This window comes from Protopterus annectens, chromosome 6.part0 (genome assembly GCF_019279795.1).
Source record: "Protopterus annectens isolate FY-2018-M chromosome 6.part0, PAN1.0, whole genome shotgun sequence".
NCBI classification, from domain to species: Eukaryota; Metazoa; Chordata; order Ceratodontiformes; family Protopteridae; genus Protopterus; species Protopterus annectens.
Genome location: NC_056737.1, coordinates 828,245,249 through 828,261,920, shown reverse-complemented (window position 1 = coordinate 828,261,920; position 16,672 = coordinate 828,245,249). Strand labels below are relative to the sequence as shown.

At 39.8% G+C, this 16,672-nt stretch overlaps 1 protein-coding gene across 1 annotated transcript in view; it reads right to left on the bottom strand.

The window, feature by feature from the left end:
• ATP5MJ (ATP synthase membrane subunit j) overlaps window positions 1–16,459 on the bottom strand; it is a 68,671-nt gene extending 52,212 nt beyond the window's left edge. The window contains exon 1 of the mRNA XM_044074498.1: window positions 16,363–16,459. The gene's annotated coding sequence lies outside the window, so the exon portion shown is untranslated. The remainder of the gene's footprint in view (window positions 1–16,362) is intronic.
• Window positions 16,460–16,672: the final 213 nt, after the last annotated feature.

The following is a 16,672-nucleotide window of genomic DNA, read 5'->3' as shown; positions in this document are numbered from 1 at the left end:
ATTTCCAGCACACTGACAAGAAAAGGTGATTTCAAGGCAGTCAATATGCCCTGGACAGTCTTACTGTCCAGCTGTGTGAGAACAGTGCATTGAGCATATGCAGCGATAGGCAATTGCATTAGCCGCCAAAAGTTACCTGGTTACAGCCACTACACAAGTTTTGGAACCATTATAATTTTACAGTTCGCTCAGCAGTCATATGCAGTCTGGCAAGTTATCATAAAGGGCCACTACCACATTCTTGAAGGCATGGCTCTGCTGGGGCCAACACAGGAGACAAAAGGGAAGAACTAGTGAATGAAGCACTTGGGTCCTGTCTGCGATTAAGAAGAGACTGTATTACTGATATCCATGGTACACTGAATAAAAGTAATGTTTTGGATCCTTGCCTCTAGTGATCTGTCTGAACCTCCTGGAGGATTTTTAAAGAGGATTAGCACCTCTTTTACTAGCAAAGATTTATGATGAACAAGAACATCTAGAAAGGGTAGAGGAGTTTATGGCAGAAGACTGCAGACTGGCAAAGTGTACTCTTAGCCTAGTATGAACCTATCTGCCCTAGGGCATTTATAAGCCTAGCCAGAGTGTGTGTGTGTTTGGCTTTCGCCACACATTTTAAATTAAATTAATTTTGCTATGCCCTTTTTCGAGGTTAGTATACTGTGCCTCTGCAGTGACACAGAAGTGATACCCGGGGTAAACCTACGATCTCCCATCCACTCATCAAGATTCCTCTTGAAGAGAGGAAATGAGGGACTCTGCCTAACCTGGACTGGGATTTTATTCCAGAGTGAAGGGAGCCTCTGGGTTATGAATCTGTCCCTCCAGCATGTCCTATTTATTTCAGTGCCGAGGTTCAAGTCTCTCGACCGTGTAGCTCGATGGGATATGGATTTTCCGAGGTGCAGCATGTCCATTAATTCCGGGTTGGACATGGCTTTATACGTCAGGCACAGATAGCCTCTGAGCAGGCGGTATGCCACTGAGTGGAGCTGGAGTTTCTTTAACTGGGCAGCATATGGCATCTGTTTGAGCCCTTTGATCCTCTTGGTGAGGTACTTTTGGGGTCTTTCCAGTTGCTGCAGGTGTCTGGTAAGGTACATCCCAAAAGGGGCATTGTACTCAATTATGGGCCTGATGAAGGAGGAGTAAAGAGGCACAATGACCTCCCCTGATCTAGATGCGAATCCCTTCATGATTAGGTGGGCTATATAAAATGTTTTTCTAACCACTTTGGCCACGTGGTTGTCAAATGAGAGATTGCTATCAACTTGGGTCCCCAGGTCCCTAATTACTTCTTCCGTACTTAATGGATTACCACCTATGCGGTAATTTGTGGGCACTTTGTTTTTGCCAAAGGGGATGACACTTTTTGGCGTTTAGCTTGAGGCCATGGCTCTGGCACTAGTTGTCTGTTTCTATGAGGCCCTTTTGGAAGATGCTTGTGTCGGCTGGAGAGTCGATTATGGCGCCCAGTTTGCAGTCATCTGCGAACTTGGTCAGCCACAGTCCTTCCGTATTGGCCTGTACCTCCGAGAAATATATACCGAACAAGAGAGGTTCCAGGACTGAGCCTTGTGGGACGCCACTTGTAACTTGTTTGGAGTCTTGACATGGCTCCAGCAATTGTAACCATGTGGGTTCTGTCCTTGAGCCAGTTTGCAACCCATCTAGTGACATAGGGGTTTATATTTAAGCTGGTGAGCTTATCTATAATGCCCAAGTGGGGTATTGTATCGAAGGCTTTTGCGAGGCCCAGGTAGGCTGTGTGGACCACCTTCCCCTTATCAATGGCCTTGATGACCGTTTCAAAGAAATCAACCAGGTTTAAGAGGCAGGATCTGCCCTTATAGCCGAACTGGGTAGGATCCAGTGTCTGTAGGCCCCCAATATTTTTATTTATGAGGTCCATGATGATCCTTTCCATAGCTTTGCAGACCAAGCTAGTCAGGCTTATGGGGCGATAGTTTCCAGGATCCATTGAGGCACCACCTTTGTGGAGAGGGACCACTGTTGCTGTACGCCACTCTTTGGGTACATATCCTGTCGTAAGGCCAAGACTGAACAGTAGTTTTATGTTTGGGTTTAGCTCTTCTTGGAGTGGACACAGTCTGGTCCCACTGATGCTGTGTTTTTTTTTCTTTGGAAACGGCGACTCTTACCTGAGCATCTGAGATGTCAGGGGGGGCAGCACTCTGCTGGGATAGATATTTGCCCTTTTGGTGGGGGGTTTGCACTGAACCTGTCAGCTAAAATGTTGGCTATGTCTGTGGGTTCGGTGTATTTTTTGTCATTTTGGACTAATTTTGAGCATATCTGGGAATTCCCACCCAGGTTCCTAACATAACTAAAGAAAGCCTTGTGATTATCCTTAGTGTCCTGTGCAATTTTTCTCTCTAAGCTGGCCGACGATTTTATGAGTGCCCGTAGTTTTTTGCTAATACTGATCAGAGATGCCTTCCCTTTTTGGGATTTTGCTCCATCATGTAGTAGCTTCCTCCTCCTATTGCATAGTTTGTTTACGGCTGGGGTCCACCAGACAGGACGTCTGCCTTTGGAGGATTGGGTCTTGGTTTTATTTGGGATTGCATGATCCATGCATTCCTGAAGGTGTTCATAGAATGCGCTTATAAAGGATTCTGCGGTCTGGGCCATATTTTCCACAGGCCCGGGGGCTTTGAAGGATTCCACCTCAGTTTTGAAGAGTGTGAAATTTGCTTTAGAGAAGTTTTTCACTGTGGTTTTCTGGGCAGGGGGTGGGGTCGGGATGTGAATATCCAGTGAGATTAGTTTATGGTCTGATCTTACCAGTGAGGGATACACTTCTGGTCTGGAGCATAGAGTTCCCATGTTGGTGGGATACACTTCTGGTCTGGAGCATAGAGTTCCCATGTTGGTGATGATCCGGTCCAGTATGTTTTCCCCTCTTGTGGGAGTGGTAACAAGTTGTTCCATAGCATTTGAGTTTATAAATTCTAGGAACCTTTGGGCCAGGGTGTTGGAGCTAGAGTAATGCTCCCAGTCTATGTTTGGGTAGTTGAAGTCGCCCAATATAATGGTGTTTGGAGAGACCTTCATATTTTCCAGTGTTCTCAGGAAGGCCGAGTGGGGTTCCTGGGTTTGGGAGGGTGGTCTGTAGCAGGCTATAAACTGGAAGGCAGTTTTAACCACTGTTAGTTGCACGTGGATAGTCTCTGATGCTTCGTGCTGTGCCACCAACCTGGAGGTGTGGGTATCTTTGACGAATATTGATACTCCTCCTCCTTTTGTGGTTCGGTCCAAGTTTTGGGGCCGAAAAGCATGGTATGAGGTATAACCTGGTAGTGCTGGGGTGCTCTCGGGAGCCTTGAACCAGGTTTCTGTTACTGCACAGATATCGATGTTCTCCATGCTAAGGAGAGTTTCGAGTGCATGCATCTTGAGGTTTAGACTTCTGGCGTGGAGTAGCATTACTCAGTTTCTTATCCCTTGTGATACTTATGGAGGTGGGTTTGTCTTTTGAGCCTTGCCTAAAAAAGGCACTATGGGGGTAGCAAGAGCCTTTGCCAATATCCGAATGCCCAGGGGTGACAGGTGCAAGCCGTCCCTAGCGAAGCATCGTGGCTTGTCGAGCATGTCATCCCAGGCCGACAGGCATTGGATCCCCTTTGAATGACACCAATACTTAAGCCAATTGTCGAAATTGATAATCTTGTCTTCATATTGTGGCATCATTCTTGGTGAGAGTAAGATGCTACTCAAGGTCAGGGTCATACCAGCCTGGGCTACATGCTCAGAGAGCTCCTCTGTCTCTTTTCATGTAGTCCAGGGAGGTATGTCTCAGGTCATTCACATCAGCATGGACAATGACCCGAGTGCTTGTTTTATGTGGCGGATCCTAGCGCCAGACAGGCAGCTCACAGTGACCTTGTTCAGCCTGGTGAGCGGGACGTCAAGTGTGCCTGACTACAAGTCACCTATTACAAGTGTATCAGGTGTGTTGTTTAGCCTTAAGGGCTGTGACTGTTCAGCACACTGGCTTTGTGAGCTATGTGTTGCACGTGTTTTGTTTTGGGGTAGGAGTTGCTTGGGTGTCTGCTTTGGAGGTCTCTGCTGCTTAGGCAGATTTTTTAGAGCCTCCGAGTATGTTTTTGTGCGTTTATGTGTTTGGTTTGCTGTCGTGGTAGGTCTATGCGAGACTGGAATTGTAGTGAGTGTGGTTTCCTTCTCCTCCTGACTGGTTACGCCAGTACTGAGTTGAGAGAGCTTAGCCTCCAGTTTGGCTATATGGTTGCATCTCTCATGTGTTGGAATTTGTTGGGAGGAGGAGAGGGTCGTCTGTGTACATGAGGCAGTTGTAACATTGCCTCAAGATTCCCAGATTCACCAGCTGGACCGGAGAGGAGATTGACAACTGACCTTTGGACATGCTAGAATAGTATTGGGAATTCCTTTATAACTGAAAAAAAAAAAAAAAGGGCCAATGGGGAACAAGGTACTCGAGGGTGTAGTGCTTTTAAATTTTTTAGTGCCGACTTATACAATTCCCAAGTGCCAGGTAACTTAAATGCAATGTGTTACAGGTAACAAATGCAAAAATGACAAACAGTAACTTTCTTTCAAGTGAAACAAGGAAATAAGTACAGTAAGCAATGCAGGTATCACTAGGGATCCACAGAAGCGTTGAAAAGCTGCGTTTTAGGTGGAATTAGCTTTTCAGGGAAATAAGCAAACAACAAGCATACAAACAAAGCTAGATTCAGCAGGCCTGGATCTAGTCTATGTTACAGCAAACAAGGTGTACCAATTTCAGTAAGAAACTGTTCAAATATGCAGGCACTAATAAGCCTTTAACCAGAAATTCCCAGCTCAGAATGGCAGAGTCCAGCCTCTCCTCCCACAAGAGTGCAGACCACGAACCTTCTTAATGTAAAATAACTGGCCTGAAGCCCAAGTGCTTAAACCTGAACTAATACACTTTTAGAACAGACACTTTAGTGACCTTGGACCACTGCAGCAAGTGGACACTCCCATCTATGCTGCTAGAGTAGAACAGCAGTAGAAACATACAAGAATGCTACTGTCCAACACGGGGTACATAGTGGCCTCATGGTAAGGCTGCCACTGTCACTCAAGCTGGTAACTATGCTGGCTTCTTCCAGCATCCTCCTGCTGGTTGTACTATGAGCCACAAATGAACCCCATTAGAAATTGCCTTCTATGTTCTAAAGAAGGCCGCAAAGGATGAAACTGTACTCTCTGCTTTTTTTCTTGCACCTCCATATCATCTAGGTTCTTCCTAACTTCAACATCATATAGACAAGGACCCGAGAAGCTGAACCAATAAGACAGACAATAGGTTTACACAATAGCAATGTTCCAAAACTGCAACAGTTTAAGTCCTCATAGCCTTTGTGGCAGCTTGTTTCTCCACACTTTGATGACTTCACCCCTTGTCTGCTGGACCGAGGAAAAGAACTAGATACTGCATATATGAATTCCCAATCATACATGACCCATTTCAGATACATGCTGTCTCAAGAATTGCTCTCCCCTCGGAGAAGAGATTCCCAAAGGTTCAATACCATCTCTTCAACTTTGTTGTGCAGGTCCATAAGCTGCTCCTTGCCCCACCCAATCTCGCTCTCCCCTTCTCTATGCTGAAGATAATCATTCAGAAGTCACATCTTTCACACTCAAAGATTACTCAAGCAAAATGACAGACTTCTATCAATTCATACCTTGGCTAAAGGATCTAAATTGCAAACACCACAAAAATCAAAGCAATGATCTTCAACTAATAGAATTCTTAATTTCCAAGAAAACATCTAGCTTTACTAACAAGCCTCCGAAGAGAGAACACCACTGCACTATACATTACAAGAAGTAAAACTGTTCCCATTAAACTAACAGCAAAACTTTGTCTTAGCTCACTTCTGTCTAAACGTGAGCAAGTTCAACTCTCTCTCATCCTTTGTTACCAAAACGATCACAAAAATCTCAGGTCATACAGCCACATGGTGCTTGTTTTTAAGAATGCTAATAACTTTGAGCTTAAACTTGAAAAGGAATCATTGTCATCATCCCTTAAATCTTTAGCATCATTGCACCCCACTCAGACCTTACTTTTAAATCATATCTACACAGATAAGACAAATGGCAAGTGCTTCTAGTGGCTAAGAAATGAAAATTACTCTTCTCTCCTTACTCCATGAACATATTGGCTTCCTCTACAAAGTCATTAAATCTCCTGTCAGAAGTGTAAAGTTTTGAAATGGTAATAGTATAAATATTATAAAAAACTTGTCTAATGGAAGTTACTGCACTTTTTGTAAAAATCACTGCATTTTTCTTACTATTAGAACTCAAGTATTTATTGCTGATGGAATGGTCCTGATCAAAATTCACAGACACTAATCCAGGCACACAAGGTAAGTGGCTTATTTGAAACTGAAACAAGTCAATGTCCAAACAACTCAGGGGGAAAAGACCTATGTATCAGAACAACCACACATCATACCAGTCATCTCTTCCTGTGGTTTTGTTAGGATGCACACTGCAGATGGCAGAAGAGTGCACTGCTTGTTCTGTCAAGAGTCAACATTCCTGGGAAAAAATGCTACAATTTCTTACCCTCTGCACATTACTCTACCCAGAGGTGACCCATGGAGCCTCTCAAGCATTTACTTTTATTTTCTCAGCTGATTGGGAATCAGTCTTCTGAAAGTTTGTCAACACATCTTACGTAAATCTATTAGACTCATTTCTCTCCAATTTGCAGTTACTTTCCTAGTCTGTCCTTCATTACTTTTCCTACTTCAGATCTATAGGGACAGTGCATTGGTTGTACTGCTGAAACAAAGTACTGGGCACATTTCAGAAAAGTTACTGGAATGGTGACACTTCATAAATTAGGTGCAAGAATGTCAGTCACTGAACTAAATAGTTTCTCCAAGGTCAGCCAATAAAGTATAAAGGAAAAGGAGAATGTCTTTCATTACTTTCCCCTTTTTCAAAGTACATATAACCTCAGTGGTAGCAAATTAGGGGAGGTGTGAGGGAAGAGCCTACATTAGCAGGGCTGAAGGCCTCTGTAAAACTGATGTTTAAATGTGTAGTAATTTTGTTTATGCTACACTACAGATTTACAATGTTATAGATCTTAGCTACTAGTTTTACAATTGATTTTAAAGATAGCAGGGCATGACTAACTAGCATTATCTGGAATATCTAAAGTACTTTGTAAATAATTTCTGAATAAACTTTGCAAGGGTTTACGACTCATTTATACCTGAACTTTTCTATTAAACACATTAATGAAATTTATCACATCCATGCATTATTAACAGTTTTCCTAATGAGCATCTCTCGTTTGTGCATTTGTAAATGCTCTAGATTCAAATGCAACTAGTCACGTCTTGTAGGATCGCAGTTCTGATCTACTTCTATGTGCTACAAGACTGGATCATTCATATCTTATTGCTACAGCATCTGTCAACTAGCTTCTTAGTGTGGCTTGAATGCCAGAGTAGATATTGCACCAAAATATTCTACAGACAGCAATATCATACCAGGTATGTACAAGCTACACAACAGAAAACCTCCAGGATACCTTTGTAATGAACATCTACCTTCCGGAGATGAAATCTGCACAACTGCTCTTGATTTACCTGCATCAGGTTTTGGTTTCACTGACAGAATAGGATTCAGATATTATAGACATAACACTTTGTTTTACCTTTGTTCTTATTTAACTCGAAAATAACCTATTCAGAAGCTGCATCAGGTTTGTCATGCTCTAAACCCATACAAATAGTTCAATTATTTTATTACCTGCCAATCCTCAAAAATCCCTCATGCAACAGCTCTTTGAAAATCTTTGGTGCTGATGAATTACCAAAATGTACAACATGGAACCAGTCTACTGTTCAAACACATTAAATGTAAACCACAGGGAGATAAAGGCACAATTGACAAGTCTTTAAACCTCAATCAAGCATATGTGAATGTAGCTATAACTGTCTATGTAATGGATGCTTACTTGCCACAACTTGCGTAACTTTGTGTGTGTATGTGAAGGTTGCATAAGAGAGAGAACGTTTATGTATGTCCTATCTACACATACAGATTTCGAATCACATTAAGTATGGGGGTTATTCGCCTTAAGGATCTGCATCCAAAATCCCATTCTCTTTGCTAACCCCATTTCACTATTCCTATTTTGAAGTATAATCTTCTGCTTTTCTTATGAGCTTAACTGTATAGCTCCAAAACATCCTTTCAAATCATGTAATCCTAAACAACCTTGTTTTACTGGAAGGATCAACTTATCCCACTTAACTCTCGTTATCGCCCCCTCCCAGATAAATTCCTTCAAAACTAACCACTTCTCTGGTTGATAAAAAATTTGCCTGACCCATATTTAAAATTAAAGGGACTAAAAACATTTTCATGGCTAGTGTCTTACTATCCAAAAGGCTCATAGCTTCTCAGTTTTTGTACTGTTTAGTCTATTCCCACGAACCCTTTAGCTGCCATAACTGAAGCCTTTTTAATCCATACTCCTAAATACTTCATTTTATAGTATCCCATAAAAGGGGCACTGCTGATGAACAAATGTGTGTGTACACACACGTTTTAAAGTTATAGCCTTTATCTTCATTAATTTTATATCCAGTAAAGAATTTAAAACAGTCTCAAAACGTTCAATAACAGTGAGATGTTCTTTTCTAGATTATCAGGTACAAAATATAATTCGGAAATGAAGCCAAATTTGTTTTTCCAAGTCCCTTATTTTCTCTGCCAAAGGCTAAACAAAGCAAATAAAAGGAAAGAGGACATCCCCGTCTGGCTCCTCTGTTCAAACAACTTAGAGAGGAGCCTTCACACCTTAAACCTAGTCTCCAATCCTTCAACTATCCTAATAAAATCACAAAATCCCAGCTTACTCTGTTGAATGTTTTATCAAAATCAATAGGTATTTTCTTACATCCTGCTTCCCTCTGGATAAACATTGTTCTATGGTGTGAAATGTTTGCCTCCCCTCCACAAAACCACATGATCAATACCTATCAATTCTGGCAACACCTCTGCCATTATTTTAGCCAATATAGACAAAAACTTCATAATCAGTTTAAAATCAAAATGGATATGCATGAAGCTGGGTCTGATGGATTTTTACTGTCCTTAAGTAATACAGCCACCACAACTTTCTTCCCAGATGTTAGCACTTAATCTTCTGCAATACTGTTAAACTCTTCCAGAGCATTAGTATTCCCGTGGAAGTTAGGAGGGAAGAATGTGCCATCTATTCCTGGAGATTTTTCTGAAGATTGATTATACACCACCATTTTCATCTCATCACCTCCTATCTTAACTGTTAATTGTTAAGCCTCATCTATTGCTTAACCTTGGCATAATTAAGTCTTCCATAAATATCTCCATTTCTGATTTCCAGACTTCTCTGAATTACACTAATTTTCATAACATTTCCTAAATATATTTCTAAAACCTCTGCAGATTTGCTCCAATTATTTTTCTTATTATAGGCTCCATAATTCAGGCATCAACTATTACTTTCTGCTACACAAGTCAATGCACTAAAAAGTGTGATCTGGACTGGTGTTATACAAATAGCTGCTTAATAGTAATCTTTCCAAATTCATGCATACTACCCATATACTCACTTATTTTTCTTTAGCACTCTTCATTTGAACCTCTTCTTCGGCAAGATTCTCCCTATTCTGCAGAACTTCACACTTTTGCCAACCCAATAAAGTAATTCCTATTACTTCTTAATCTCTCTATTATTTCTACCCCATTTTCATTTTATACCACTCATATGATCTATAACTTCTGAAGATATTTCCAGCTTCCATTATAACTCCCAAATAATTTCCACTACTCAAGCCTTAAAACAGGTCAGAAAACATCAGTGTCTTACTTAAATACCTTGCATTTTTACCTTGGTTTGTATTTGTGCATGATCTGAAACAGTTATTGGGCAGGTGTCAAAGCTTTAAACACAAATGCTCCAGTGGAATACGTTTTCTATCTAGTCTAACCCAGTTATTGTACTTTGTGGAATAATATGTAAACTCTGAAGAGTTCCTCTTACTGAATTCACATATTCCATACAAAATAGATTCATAATTTTTTTCAGAAATCCACCCCGTTTTGTAGCATTTTGCCTTGTAGATCTCTCGGATGCATAATCCCCACTGCAAATCAAGTTTTATACCCTACCTACAAGTAATAATCCCTGCTAAAAGCTGATCGCTATGGAGCTCAAGAAAATTTGGGGAGAAAGTAATTTTTGGTAGAATACAAATGCAAGTACCTTGCCAAAAGCCTCTAACTTCTACAAATCTAACATTGTCTCTTTCTATTCTATCACTATTGGAGTTCCTCTAGCAATTAGTACAATTAGTACCCCCTTCCTTTGTCTTGGATATTCTGCTGACTATCCATCTTGAAATCCCTTCTTTGCACACTCATTTCTTTCCAAAACGTGTCACTTGCAACATTGCTATTTACACACTGCATTTTTGATACAATACCTCACACACACACACACACACACACACACACACACCACATTTGAGACTGTTTAAATGAAAGCCTTCAAACAAAAACTAAATACATTTTCAAAACAACCCACCCCATTTTTAAGCTATACATTCATTTAACCCCCATAGAGGAAAAACTGCTCCCCCCAAATATATGTAGCCCTCCCATAGAGTTGCTGCCCCCTTGATAAATACACACACATAAAAAAACAGATGGACCCACAGGCATTACCCAACCTAAAATTATGGTTGCCCATGCTAAAACTCATGCTACAACCTGTGCTCCCACTTACATTGACTGTTGCATGTTCTTTTATCTCTATTCTCCTCCCAGATGCGAGAAACAGCGTGCACATTTTCAAAAAGTTAAAACTTAAAAGAAAATGTGCATCGACTACAAATACAACTAAACCATACATTAAAAGTATTAAACCTGCTATGAAGGCTGTCATCTCTTATTTACTTCCCATAATTTCAAACTTTACTTTCACTGAACTGCTTGCCATTTTACCTTTACATTTTGCATTTCCCTCAGCAAATAATTTCAGAACTCTAATAGTCTGCACCTGCAGACAGCTCACCTCCATGGAAAATTACTCAGCAAAATATCTTGTAAATTTCACTCAGAACAGAATGTATAAGTGCCTTCAAATGCAGACTTCTTAGCCCCCAAACACCTGCTAATGGAAAAAAAAATATTGCATTTGAAAAAATATTGCATTTGAAAATTAAGAAAAACATTCTCATAGCTTTTATCAACTGTTTCTTATTTTTGAAGCCTACTTACAAAAAACAAAAAAAAAACAAAAAAAAACAAGAGCATTCATTTAAACATTATTTCAAAAATTGAAGGTTGTGCGTTAGGCCTGGCAAGTCAGCATGTAAAACTACTGCCAATCATTAGCAGACCGGAGTTCCGCTGTGGCGACCCCTAACCGGGAAAAGCCGAAAGACACAAACAAACCCTCATAAAAATAACAGAAAATGTCTTAATTCTATGTCTAGCATCGGTGCACTTTTACACTACATCAACCCAAAATCAAAGCATTATTAACAAACTTGCTTTAGTCCAGACTTTCGTCCCTGGTTATACTGAAAAGCCTATATTTCTTACAACTAAAAAAGATACTTGTTTAACTTTTTAACACACACAACAGTCACTGAGAAGACCCTCCCAACATTTAAAATACCCTTGACCACCCACTACACAAAAACGCTTTGCTATATATAGCTTGTAGTTTATATCATGAAACGTTTTAGAGAGATACTAATAAGAGCAATTGTTTTACTCCGTTACTTTATTGTTCTAAGCATTAATGACATAAGGTCATAAGGCCATGTCAAGGTGGGGTATACCATGTCAACAAAAGTCCAATCTTTTTCAGACACTTGTATTTAAAAGTATGATCGAGGCTTTATAATATCCCATTTATTCACTAGTTTCAGTGCTGCTGGTCTTTTTTCATGTGGATTCTCATCTCCCAACACCAGACTCTGGTTAAAGCCCAAGGGACTCATTCTAGTCAACTCCCATGCTTTTTTCTCTCTCACAAGCATTTTCCTTTGGAACACTGGAAAATATTTTGCTGGCAAAGTCTCTCTATGAACTTTACTGTCAGACAAATGAGAAGTAGTGTCCCCTTCTGCTTGCCAATTCACTTTGTTGGAATTTTATTTTCTCCTCTGCCCGTTTTGCATCAAAAATGTGTCTGATCCTCCATGAAAAAGATACTCTGAAAACAGCTGTCTGAATTGCACAACTGCCACTCGACATTCCCCGATTGCTGTGATAATTTTGCTTCTCTTCTGCCTGGCATACAGTGAAAAAACATTTTCTACAAACATTCTGCAGTCTCCCAGTCTGGTTGCTAATTGGTGCTTTTATAAAATTAAAACAGTTTGTTCCTTTCAGTTTCTCTGGTACAACTTTTTTTTTTTTTTTTTTTTTTGTCATTTTTCTGCTCAAATACTATATTAAAATTCTCACTAAAGGTGGCAGCGACATTCTGAATCTCTTTAAAAAAAAATTCTACAACACTAAGCTTTAATGCACTTTTTCCAATAGTCCGATTTTAATAAAATTCGCAAGTTCTAAAGAGAAAAGGTCAATTTTACAATGTCTCAGCCACATAAATCAGCAGTTAGATGCCTGACAAGCAAATTTCATGCAATGCTCAATTCACAGAGATGCAAGATAGGTAGTTTACAACCAGACAACTACAAAATTCCTTATACTTCACTAAGAAGCAGGGTTGTCTAAAGTAATGTGGACACTGTTAAATTAGTCTCCTCAGCAGCAACTTTCCTGAAATGTTGTGTCGGAGACAAAAGTGACACATGCTTGTGAGAATCAGTGTGAAAGGAAAAACTGAGTTGGTGTATTTCATTATATGGTCCCCTAGAAAATGCAATCTAATAAAGTTCCCTTAAACCCTAACCTTAAAACAATATTAACCCTAAACCAGCCCTAAAACTATATTTCTGAACACAAAACTATAAATATAACCCTAAAATGCTAAACCTAAACATTAACCCTAAAAGCTGAAACTGTTTTTAACACATACCCCTTTTTCACGACTGCGTAGTTGCCAGATTGTTTTGAAAAACATTCCACTCATACCTTCAAAGTAACTATGCTATTTTCCCCAGAGCATCAACCCTCTTGGTCACTCCAAATAACCATTGCTAAATGTAAAGATTGGCACCCAAAACATTATACAAAAATATTTTATAAACATATCACAATTCAACCATTTAAAGCTTCAAGGCAAGAGGAACTCAAAAGGGAAATTCATAAACTGAAGTTTCCATCCAGTGACATGATTTGAGGAAGCCAACCCTTTTCAGTTGCCAGAAAAAGATGTGGGCCCAAACTGGTTTGGCAAGGAGAGAGGAGGCCTTCACTCATTTTCCAATTACTGAATCCAATCCATACATATGGGAGAGTTGGAACCGGTCACTGCATGCAAGACAGTGAAACTAATCCTGTGCAGGACATCAGGATATCACAAAATTCATACACTGAAAGTGCAGACACACCTACAGGTAATATGAAGGAGAATTGCCAACTCGCCTTTAAAATACCTTGGGTATACAGGAGAAAAAACAAAATGCCTGGAAAAAGCCATATGGACACTAAAGACATACAGACTTCATAATGAAAACACACCAGCTAAGAAATAAATTGCTACTGCCTGTATCAATATGCCATCCAAAGAGTTACATGGTCATTGCTAAAAAAGCAGAAACCAAAAGCATCAACTTTTGTGAGATACTTGAAAGTTCACAGGTTCAAAAATTACCATTTTGGAAGATCTGCATCCTAGCCACTGGAATGTTTTAGGTTCACAGATGTTTACTAGCCAACTACCACAAGGGCCTTTTTAAGCCTAGCCAAGCATTCCAAATCTCTGACAAGTTCGCATACCCTTGATAAGTGTAAGCATGGGCCTGGGAGATTAACCATTATATATAACCTGTGTCCATTAGAGCCATAGGTGCCAAACCAGCGATGACTTTCCGGTTTCCCATCCAATTATCCAAGCTGCACTTAACTTTAGCATAGCTCTCAAACTGTACATATGTTTGCCACATAATTTTGGTCTACTTTTCATAAAATTGTGGTTTTTGGCAGATTAGTGGCAAATCATTAAAGACTGAAGTTAGAAAATAATGAAAAATATGAGTTTCAGACTTTATACCCTTCAGAAAATTCATGTTAATGCAAAACCTGTTATTCTATCAACTTTTTAAATTTGTAAGAGCAATAGAAATTGTCCTTATTTTGGGGCTTTGTCCAGATTTCTTGCTCTACGCAGTTGAGAGGGATGAATGCTGCTTCACATGGATGGGGAGCCTGTTCCTTAGATGGGGTAGTCTCTGGGATACATACCGCTCTCTCCAGCAGGTCCTATTTATATCATAGGCAAGTTTTCAAGTCTTTAGAACAGGTAATTTGATATGCACAAGAGGTCTAGAGTGGGGTCGGACAATTCCCTTAATGCCAGGCAGAGATCTTCCCTCAAAAGCCTGTAGGAGACAATAGAGGAGATAGGGCCTTGAGGCAGTCTGCATAGAATAATTTACTTATGCCCTGTATTCTTTTAGTGAGGAAACTGTGGACCTTCCAAATTTGGATATACCTGGTTAGATACATACCAAAGGTGGTAGTGTACTCGGGTCTGATGAAAGATGAACACAGTGGAACAATGTCTTCTTTAGACTTAGATGCCATACCTTTGTTTACAAGTTGCACAACACAGAAGGATTTCCTTATCACTGTAGACAAATGATGGTTAAAGGCTAGATTACTGTGTGTGATCCTAAGTGCCTGACTACTGGGTCAACTCTAAGGTGTGTGTTGTCAATATGACATTTACCAGAGATGGATGAATTCCCAAAGAATACTATTAAGCATTTCTTGGCATTCAGTTTTAGTCCATAGCTCTGACGCGGTCTGGGTCAGCCCCACTTGCACTTTGTGTCAGTGCGAGATTCAATGACAGCTCCTAATTTGCAATCATCTGCAAATTTAGTCAGTCAGAAACCACTGACATTGGCCTTGACTTCTGAGCAGCAAATCCCAAAAAACAAAAAATTGGCAGTGAGAAATCAGCTGTCTGGACCACTATTCAAGTTATGGTATGGAGAGATAGGTTTATAGGAAACCATGGTCAACAACTGTGCTGTCATTCTAGCTGCTTGAGGTGGTGGGGTTGGGAATCACCACTTGCAACTGCCAACATTAAAAAAAACAAAACAGGAAAGCAGCTATGGCATGTGACCGCTTATCAAATCTACCCATTTATTCACCCGTTAATAAACAAAATCATTACCGATTTTTTTTTTACAGTTACGGTTCCACTAACCCCACTCCATTCACTTCTGAAATGCGTGCACCATTTACCAGCCACCCATGTTCTGAGCCTACTTAAACCTAAAAAAAAGCCTTACGTTATCCTATACTACCGAGAAAAACAAAAGCGAAAAGTAAACCAAGCAGTACTGTAAAACACACACTACCCTGGATTACTTATTCGCAGTTTGTCCTTCGGTTGCAATATGTAAAGCACCAGAGTCACTCCTCTACGATCTCTCGCCACACATTAACTAAATACAATCTGAATGCTACTTTTTGCCAAATTTCACGCCAAAACTGGATATCCGAAATAAAGCAAAAATGATGACAAAATACAGTTAGACTTTCAGAAACATTTCGTACAGCTATCGTCAATATGAATTAATTTTTAAACAAATGCCATCAGAAACAGTACTGATGGTAGCTTACCTGTACTGACTTAACTTCGACTACCACAATAAAATATCACAGAATGGTATTTGTTGCCACAATAAAATATCTTAGAATAGTATTGGTTTGATTAGTTTCTTACAATCTTCTCTCTCTCTAGTTAGAACACTATTAGCTTCACTAATTTCTCACAATCTTTCAGCTCTCTAGTTACAATATCATAACTTCGTCCAGAGTCTGAAAAAAAAAAATACGCAACTCCCCCAACTACTCCTTACAAAGACCAATACAACATGAAAGAAACAAAACGTAACAAATTTACAAACTCCGGACTTTACATTCTTAAACCAAAAGCTACATTTCAGCTATGTTCATTCTACTCAAACTCGAGATCAGCACAGAGACACAATAAACATTTTAACTCTCACGAAGGACAAAAACGATAACTATCAAAAACTGCTACTCTAACCAAAGTCAAAAGAAAAACGCAACTTTCTTTACAGACATCTGTCAAGCATCTCACGCGAAATTAAGCCAAAAATCGTACTTTGCTTTTTCAACACCTACCTTTCTATACACCTCAGCAGCACTAGAGAAGGTCACCGGCAAGAGAGATAAACGTCATTCCCTACGCCGGAAGATAGCTGTTAAATACGTAGCGCAGAAATATGATGGACGGTTTGGCTACATGATGATGAAGAGCTTTTCTTTGACTTCGCTGATTACAGAGAGCTGTCTAATTATAAAATATTTTGTATTTCATTATAATGTATTTTCGGACCGATTTATTTAAATTATGTATATTCTTTGCTCCCATTTTTAAGTCTGTACTTAAGATGTCTGTTTATTTAACTTATTTTGACGTTCTGCGACGTAC